Source organism: Colobus angolensis, unplaced genomic scaffold (assembly GCF_000951035.1).
Source record: "Colobus angolensis palliatus isolate OR3802 unplaced genomic scaffold, Cang.pa_1.0 Scaffold37, whole genome shotgun sequence".
NCBI lineage: Eukaryota > Metazoa > Chordata > Mammalia > Primates > Cercopithecidae > Colobus > Colobus angolensis.
The window spans coordinates 581,797-591,479 of record NW_012117043.1 but is presented as its reverse complement, the minus strand read 5'-3'; the positions used below and the strand labels follow the sequence as shown (position 1 = coordinate 591,479).

Sequence of the window (9,683 nt, the reverse complement as noted above, 5' to 3'; positions counted from 1 at the left end):
GGGGTTTCACCATATTGGCCAGGCTGGTCTTGAACTCCTGACCTCGTGATCCACCTGCCTCGGCCTCCCAAAGTGCTGGGATTATAGGTGTGAACCACCGCGCCCAGCCTAGAGGATCCATCTTTGGAGAATCTGACCAGCTCAAGGAGAAAAAAAACCTAAAGTTACTAACATCAACGTCGCTAATTGAGTTGCCCAACCAGATTATGATGTAGTAAGCTAACCATCTCTAATCAGCTTTCAATACTTCCTCTTAAATATAAACAGACAATAAAGATTACCAGATGTCTGAGAAAAACTTCAACACGAAAGACTAAAAACAAATAACTACCTGTAGATTTTTAAAAATGCAACTTGAAGAAAAGAGATTACAGGGAACAAGAAACCATTAAAAACTACAGGGGTCGAGGGGAGGGAAGCAACTTCACCACCTGTGTGGTATTTTCCCAAAAACCCCATGACCCTAGTCTAATCATGAGAAAATATCAGACAAATTTGAATTTAGGGACATTCTATAAAATACTTGACCAGTACTATTCAAAATCACTAAGCCATTACAAAAAAGAAAAGACTAAGAAACTGTAACAGATCAGGGGAGATTAATGAGACATGACCACTAAATACAATGTGGTATCCTACATTAAATGATGGAATAGAAAAAAAGCCACTAAAAAAGAAAAGGTATAGAAGGCCAGCATGGTGGTTCATGCCTGTAATCTCAACACTTTGGGAAGCCTAGGCAGGAGGATCACTTGAGGTTAGGAGTTTCGGATTACAATGAGCCATAATGGAGCCCCTGTACTCTAGCCTGGGTGACAGAAAGGGACCCTATCTCTGGAGGAAAAAAAAAGACAAAAAACAGGAAATACAGTTTTATAGTTTAGTTACTATTATACCAATGTTAATTTTATAGTTTTGACTAAAGTATTATGGCTAGCTGGGCAGGGAGGCACGCACCTGTAATCCCAGCTACTTGGGAGGCTGAGGCAGGAGACTCACTTGAACCCAGGAGGCGGGGGTTGCAGTGAGCCAAGATTGTGCCACTGCACTCCAGCCTGACCGACAGAGCAAGACTCTCTCAAAAAAAAAAAAGTATTATGGCTATGTAAGTAAGATATTAACAATTGCCTACTTGAGGGTAGCAGATGGGAGGAGGGAAACGATAAGAAAAAATATCTTTTGAGGCAAGACATGGTGGCTCATGCCTATAATCCCAGCACTTTGGGAGGCTGAGGCGGGCAGATCATCTGAGGTCAGGAGTTTGAGACCAGCCTGGCCAACGTGGTGAAACCCCATCTCTATTAAAAATACAAAAATTAGCTGGGCGTCGTGGCACACACCTGTAATCCCAGCTACTAGGGAGGTTGAGGCACAAGAATCGTTTGAACCCAGGAGGCGGAGGCTACAGTAAGTTGAGATCGTGCCACTGCACTCCAGCCTGGGTGACAGAGCAAGACTTCATCTCAAAAAAGAAAAAAAAAGAAAAAATATCTATTGAATACTAGGCCTAATTAGTATCTGGGTGATGAAATTATCTGTACAACAAACGCCCATGAGTTTACATATATAACAAATCTGTACATGTACCCCTAAACCTAAAATAAAAGTAAAAAAAAGGATATTAACGATTAGTAAGCCCTGATCAAGAGTACGCAGGAACTCTATGTTCTACCTTTGCAACTTTTCTCTAAGTCTAAAATTACTATCTTGGCTGGGTGAGGTGGCTCATGCCTGTAATCCCAGAACCCTGGGAGGCTGAGGCGGGTGGATCACCTGAGGTCAGGAGTTTGAGACCAGCCTGGCCAACATAGTGAAACCCTGTCTCTACTAAAAATACAAAAATTAGCTGGGCACGGTGGCAAATGTCTGTAATCCTAGCTACTTGGGAGGCTGAGGCAGGAGAATCACTTGAACCCGGAAGGCAGAGGTTGTGGTGAGCCGAGATCACACCACTGCACTCCAGCCTGGGCAACAGAGCGAGACTCCATCTCAAAAATAGTAATTAATTAATTAATTAATTAATTTTTTAAAAAAATTATTGGGCTGGGCGCAGTAGCTCACGCCTATAATCCCAGCACTTTGGGAAGCCAAGGAGGGTGGATCATCTGAGGTCAGGAGTTGGAGACCTGCCTGACCAACATGGAGAAACCCCGTCTCTACTAAAAATACAAAATTAGCTGGGCGTGGTGGTGCATGCCTGTAATCCCAGTTACTCGGGAGGCTGAGGCAGGAGAATCGCTTGAACCTGGGAGGTGGAGGTTGCAGTAAGCCGAGATCACGCCATTATACTCTAGCCTGAGCAGCAAGAGCAAAACTCCATCTCAAAAAAAAAAAAAAATTACTATCTTGAAAAAAACCTGAAGTCTAAAGGGACCATTTTTATTATCCTGAAAGAGCTAAGAGAAGATATTATATACATAGCACAAATGGATTTTTTTTTTTGAGACAGGGTCTCACTCTGTCACGCAGGCTGGAGTGCAGTGACGTAATCACAGTTCACTATAGCCTTGACCTCCTGGGCTGATATGGTTTGGCTGTGTGCCCACCCAAATCTCATCTTGAATTCCCAGGTGTTGTGGGAGGGACCTGGTGGGTGGTAACTGAATCACTGGGGTGGGTCTTTCCCATGCTGTTCTTGTGATAGTGAGTAAGTCTCACAAGATCTGATGGTTTTAAAAATGCGAGTTTCCCTACACAATCTCTCTCTTTGCCTGCTAACATCCATGTAAGACGTGACTTGCTCCTCCTTGCCTTCTGCCATGATTGTGAGGCTTCCCCAGCCATATGGAACTGTAAGTCCATTAAACCACTTTCTTTTGTAAATTGCCCAGTCTCAGGTTTGTCTTTATCAGCAGCATGAAAATGGACTAACACAGTAAATTGGTACCAGTAGAGTGGGGGACTGCCTGAAAAGATACCCAAAAACGTGGAAGCGACTTTGGAACTGGGTAACAGGCAAAGGCTGGAACAGTTTGGAAGGCTCAGAAGAAGACAGGAAAATGTGGGAATGCTTGGAACTCCCTAGAGACTTGTTGAATGGCTTTGACCAAAATGCTGATAACGATATGGACAATGAAGTTCAGTCTGAGGTGGTCTCAGATGGAGATAAGGAACTTCCTAGGAGCTGGAGCACTCTTGTTATGTTTTAGCAGAGACTAGCAGCATGTTGCCCCTGGCCTACAGATTTGTGGAACTCTGAAGTTGAGAGAGGTGATTTAAGGTATCTAGTGGAAGAAAATTCTAAGCAGCAAAGCATTCAAGAGGTAACTTGGGCACTGTTAAAATCATTCAGTTTCAAAAGGGAATCAGATGGGGTGGAACCTCGCACAGAGCCCCTACTGGTACACTGCCCAGTGGAGGTGTGAGCAGTGGGTCACCATTCTCCAGACCCCAGGATGATAGATTCACCAACAGCTAGCACCATGCACCTGGAAAAGCTGCAGACACTCAATGCCAGCCCATGAAAGCAGCCAGGAGGAAGGCTGTATCCTGCAAAGCCACGGGGGTGGGGCTGCCCAAGACCATTGGAACCCATCTCTTGCATCAGCATGACCTCAATGTGAGACACGGAATCAAAGGAGATCATTTTGTAGCTTTAAGATTTGATTGCCCTGGCCAGGCGCGGTTTCACACCTGTAATCCCAGCACTTTGGGAGGCCGAGGCAGTTGGATCACAAAGTCAGGAGATCGAGACCATCCTGGCTAACACGGTGAAACCTTGTCTCTGCTAAAAATACAAAAAAATTAGCCAGGCGTGGTGGTGGGCACCTGCAGTCCCAGCTGCTCGGGAGGCTGAGGCAGGAGAATGGCGTGAACCTGGGAGGCGGAGTTTGCAGTGAGCCGAGATTGTGCCACTGCACTCTAGCCTGGGCTGGAGCAAGACTCTATCTCAAAAAAAAAAAAAAGATTTGATTGCCCTGCTAGATTATGGAATTGCATGGAGCCTGTAGCCCCTTTGTTTTGGTCAATTTCTCCCATTTGGAACGGCTATATTCACCCAATGCCTGTATTCCCATTGTATCTAGAATGTAAATAATTTGCTTTTTATTTTACAGGCTCATAGGTAGAAGGGGCTTGCGTCGTCTCAGATGAGACTTGGGACTGTGGACTTTTGAGTTAAGGCTGAAATGAGTTAAGACTTTGAGGGACTGTTGGGAAGGCATGATTGGTTTAGAAATGTGAGAACATGAGACCTGAGAGGGGCCAGGGGCTGAATGATATGGTTTGGCTGTGTCCCCACCCAAATCTCCTCTTTAATTCCCATGTGTTATGGGAGGGACCTGGTGGGAAGTAATTGAATCCTAGGGGTGGGTCTTGCCCATGCTGTTCTTGTGTTAGTGAATAAGTCTCACGAGTTCTGATGGTTTTAAAAACGGGAGTTTCCCTGCACAAGCTCTCTCTTTGCCTGCTTCCATCCATGTAAGACATGACGTGCTCCTCCTTGCCTGCCGCCATGATTGTGAGGTTTGCCTGGCCATATAGCACAGTAAGTTCATTAAACCTCTTTATTTTGTAAATTGTCCAGTCTCAAGTACGTCTTGATCAGCAGTGTGAAAACAGACTAATACATGGTCTCAAGTGATCCTCCTACCTCAGCCTCCTGAGTAGCTGGGACTAGGTGCACACCACCACACCCAGCTAGCTTTCTTGTAATTTTTGTGGAGACGGGATTTTGTCATGTTGCCCAGGCTGATCTCAACCTCCTGCTCAAGCGATTCTCCAGCCTCAGCTTCCCAAAATGTTAGGACTGCAGGTGTGAGTCACCACAGTTGGTCTGAAATATTTTTAAAATAACTGTTTTAGGCCAGGTGCAGTGGCTCCCACCTGTAATCCCAACACTTTGGGAGGTTGAGGCAAGAGGGCCACTTGAGTCCAAGAGTTCCAGACCAGCCTGAGCAATAAAGCATAATGCCATCCCTATTTATATATATACACATAAAATTTAACAAGAAAGAATTTTGAAAAGCTAAAAATATGATCACAGCAACAAAAAAACTCAGAAGAAGAAAACTCAGAAGATTGAAGAAAAGCTTTCACAAATCAGAATAGAAAGTCAAAGAAGGCCAGGTGTGGTGGCTCATCCCTGTAATCCCAGTACTTTGGGAGGCCAAGGCAGGTGGATAACCTGAGGTCAGGAGTTCAAGATCAGCCTGGCCAATAGGGTGAAACCCCAACCATACTAAAAATGCAAAAATTGGCCGGGGGTGGTGCTGCACACGTGTAATCCCAGCTACTTGGGAGGCTGAAGCAGGAGAACTGCTTGAACCCGGGAGGCAGAGGTTGCAGTGAGCGGAGATCATACCACTGCACTCCAACCTGGGCGACAGAGTGAGACTCCATCTCTCAAAAAAAAGGATTCAAAGTGATGAACAACAGGAGAGAAAAAGAAGATTAGCGAACCTGTTCAGAAGGTCCAACGGAAGCTCCCAAAAGCAAGAACAAAACATAGGGCAAAAATTTTAATCTGGTAATCATGCCAGACTGCCATGGTCATTGATAGATTTCAAAGGCCCAACAAGTGCCTACCATAATGAATAAAAATGGACACCAAGGCACATAACTGAAATTTCAGAAACTGAACACAAGAAAAGATTCTACAAGCTTCCTGAGAGAAAAAAGTTCACATACAAATGATCAAGAATTTGAATGCCTTTCAGACTTATCAGAAATAACAACAGACGCTTGAAGGTTATTAAACAATGCCTTCAAAATTCTGAAGGAAAATTATTTTCAATGTAGAATTTTAGACACAACAGGTTGCTGATCAATTGTGAGGACAGGACATATTTTCAGATAGCAAAATCTCAAAATAATTACCTCTGAGAATAATGCAATTAGAAAACATAATTCATTTTACAAATACCAATGCAATAACTGATATTGGCAAATACCATAAATATATGTTAAAGCCACTGGATAAAGGGTTTTCAGAAAACAACATATTCTTTATTATTATTATTATTATTTAGTTTTTTTTTTTTTGAGATGGAGTCTCGCTCTGTTGCCCAGATGGGAGTGCTGTGGCGTGATCTCGGCTCACTGCAACCTCCACCTCCCAGACTCAAGCAATTATCATGCCTCAGCCTCCCAAGTAACTGGGATTACAGGTGTGTGCCCCAACACCTGGCTAATTTTTGTATTTTTAGTAGAGATGAGGTTTTGCCACATTGGCCAGGCTGGTCTCAAACTCCTGTCCTCAAGCAATCCATCTGCCTCGGCCTCCCAGAGTGCTGGGATTACAGGCATGAGCCACCATGCTTAGTGAAAACAACATATTCTTACATATATACAACATATATATTATATATACACATATCTTACATATATTTTACATAAATAAGATATATCCTACATATATATCTCTCTTACACATGTGTGTATGTATATATACATATCTTTATTTATGTTTTCTTTTTTTTTGAGACAGTCTTACTCTGTTGCCCAGGCTGGAGTGCAATGGCCCGATCTCAGCTCACTGCAACCTCCGCCTCCCAGGTTCAAACAATTCTCCTGCCTCAGCCTCCCGAGTAGCTGGGATTACAGGCACCCACCACCTCATCCAGCTATTTTTTTTGTATTTTCAATAGAGAAGGGATTTCACCATGTTAGCCAGGCTGGTCTCGAACTTCTGACCTCAAGTGATCCGCCTGCCTCAGCCTCCCAAAGTGCTGGGATTACAGGTGTGAGTCACTGCACCTGGCCATATTCTTACATATTAATTACAAAAGGGAAAAGGTATTTTTACAATGGAGAAACCTGACAGATACCATCTTAACTAAGTATTCAAACTATATATCACCAATATTAGGACAAACTGACTTTATATACCTCTGGATGTGATGCAATAGAAGTATACAACAGGCTAGGCACAGTGGCTCATGCCTCTAATCCTGACACTTTGGGAGGCTGAGGCATTAGGACTGCTCAGGAGTTCAAGACCAGCCTGGACAACAAAGTGAGACTCCGTCTCTATAAAAAATAAAAAAATTAAAAATTAGCTGAGCATGGTGGCACATGCCTATGGTCCCAGCTACACAGAAGGCTGATATGGGAGGACTGCTTGATTCCAGGAGGTCGAGTCCGCAGTGAGCCATAAGTGCACCACTGTACTCCAGCCTGGGCAACATAGTGAGCCCCTATCTCAAAAAAAAAAAAAAAAAAAAAATAAATTGGCTTGGGTAGTGGCTGCCTGTAATCCCAGCTACTAGGGAGGCTAAGGTGGTGGGAAGATCGCCTAAGCCCAGGAGGTTGAGGCTGCAGTGATCCGTGACTGTACCACTGCATTCCAGCATGGGCAAAAGAGCAAGACCCTGTCTCGAAAACAAAACAAGGAACAATCCAAAAAATGTGTTTCGGGCTAGGTGTGGTGGCTCGTGCCTGTAATCCTAGCACTTTGGGAGGCCAAGGCAGGTAAATCACCTGAGATCGGGAACCTGAGACCAGCCTGACCAACATGGAGAAACCTGTCTCTACTAAAAATACAAAATTAACCAGGCGAGGTGGCACATGCCCATAATCCCAGCTACTGGGGAGGCTGAGGCAGGAGAATCGCTTGAACCTGGAAGGCGGATGTTGAGGTGAGCCAAGATCACACCATTGCACTCCAGCCTGGGTAACGAGAGCGAAACTCCATCTCAAAAAAAAAAAAAAAAAAAGTTTTGTATAATAAATAGTTGGAGGGGAGGGAGAGAATATATATATTTGCTTGAAAATGCATAAAATCTCTAGAAGTTATTAAGAAATTAATAACACTAAACATAAATTAAAATATCTGATAATTATTAAAAAGAAATAAGAAATAATAACAGCCAGGCACGGTGGCTCACGCCTGTAATCCCAACACTTTGGGAGGACAAGGTGGGCAGATCACCTGACGTCAGGTGTTCAAGACCAGCCTGGCCAACACGGTGAAACTGGGATTACAGGCATGAGCCACCACACCCAGCCCCCTTTTGTGCTTTTAAAATGTTGAACCAGGCCAGGTGCAGTGGCCCACACCTGTAATCCCAACACTGGGAGGCCGAGGTGGGCGGATCACCTGAGGTCAGGAGTTCTGGACCAGCCTGGCCAACATGGTAAAACCCTGTCTCTACTAAAAATACAAAAATTAGAGGGTGGTTGTGGAGCGTGCCTGTAGTCGCAGCTACTCAGGAACCTGAGGCAGGAGAATTGCTTCAACCTGGGAGGTGGAGATTGCAGTGCGCTGAGATCACACCACTGCACTCCAGCCTGGGCAACAAAGCAAGACTCTGTCTCAAAATAAAATAAAATATAAAATAAAATGTTGAACCAGACCGGGCACGGTGGCTCACGCCTATAATCCCAGCACTTTGGGAGGCCGAGACGGGAGGATCACCTGATGTCAGGGGTTCAAGACCAGCCTGGCCAACATAGTGAAACCCCGTCCCTACTAAAAATATAAAAAATTAGCTGGGCATGGTGGCATACGCCTGTAAGCCCAGTTACTCAGGAGGTTGAGGCACGAGAATTGCTTGAACCCAGGAGGCAGAGGTTGCAGAGTCAAGATCCTGCCACCACATTCCAATCTGGGGTGACAGAGTAAGACTCTGTCTCAAAAAAACAAACAAATAAAACAAAATGTTGAACCACATGAATATATTGTCAACTGAAGATTTTAAATAAGTTTAATGAAAAGCTTTCCTCAATTAATTCCATGCTACTCTGATGATGCCTTATCTCGTATCTGTCAGAGTATTTAGCCAGACAACTGAAATGTTATTCACTTATTTCTTTAACATGTGTTACTATGTAATTGACTCTGGGTTATCTCCTAGATGAGGCTGGGAAAGTTATTCTCTCTTCCAAAAACAACAAAAAAGAGAGAAATGGAGGTCTTGCTATGTTAACAAGGCTGGTCTTGTACTGCTGGCCTCAAGCAATGCTCCCATCTTGGCCTCCCAAAGTGCCAGAGTTATAGATGTGAGCCACCATGCCCAGCCTCTTCTAATTGATTTAGATCCACCACCCTCAATGCCTCATAATGCCATGTAAACACTAGGCTTTCAAAGGCTGCATGTTTTTTTTGGTTTTTTGGGTTTTTTTTTGAGATGGAGTCTCGCTCTGGCACCCAGGCTGGGATCTTGGCTCACTGCAAGCTCCGCCTCCTGGGTTCATGCCATTCTCCTGCCTCAGCCTCCTGAGTAGCTGGGACTACAGGCGTCCACCACTACACTCAGCTAATTTTTTGTATGTTTTTTAGTAGAGACGGGGTTTTACCATGTTAGCCAGGATGGTCTCGATCTCCTGACCTTGTGATCCGCCCACCTCAGGCTCCCAAAGCGCTGGGATTACAGGCGTGAGCCATCGCACTGCACATGGCCAGGCTACAACGAATATTTGAGTTACAAAACTAGCAGACATAAACTAAGTCATTATTTCAAACATTATCCTCTAGAAACATTTAGAGGCCTCCAGGTAAAATGCCATTTTGTGAATTCAGAAAGTTCTAGGATGAAATCAATTTATGCTCATAATTTTATTTCATAGATCTGCATTTAAAGAAAACCAGAGTCTCAAGGAAAAGAACTGGCTCACGGCTATACAATCTCAACACTTTGGAAGCCTGAGGCAGGAAGATCGCTTGAGCCCAGGAGTTTGAGACCAGCCTGAGCATCATGACACAACCCCGTCTCTACCAAAATCAAAAAACAAAAAACAGGCCG

At 44.2% G+C, this 9,683-nt stretch overlaps 1 protein-coding gene across 3 annotated transcripts in view; it reads right to left on the bottom strand.

Annotated features, from left to right (window-relative positions):
- Nucleotides 1-9,683, bottom strand: part of ACACA (acetyl-CoA carboxylase alpha) — a 360,465-nt gene that overhangs the window by 274,500 nt on the left and 76,282 nt on the right. Inside the window, exon 5 of one of the 3 annotated variants that reach the window (XM_011953628.1) lies at nt 11-140. The exons of the other annotated variants lie outside the window; for them this stretch is intronic. The gene's annotated coding sequence lies outside the window, so the exon portion shown is untranslated. The remainder of the gene's footprint in view (nt 1-10; nt 141-9,683) is intronic. 3 annotated transcript variants of the gene reach the window in all.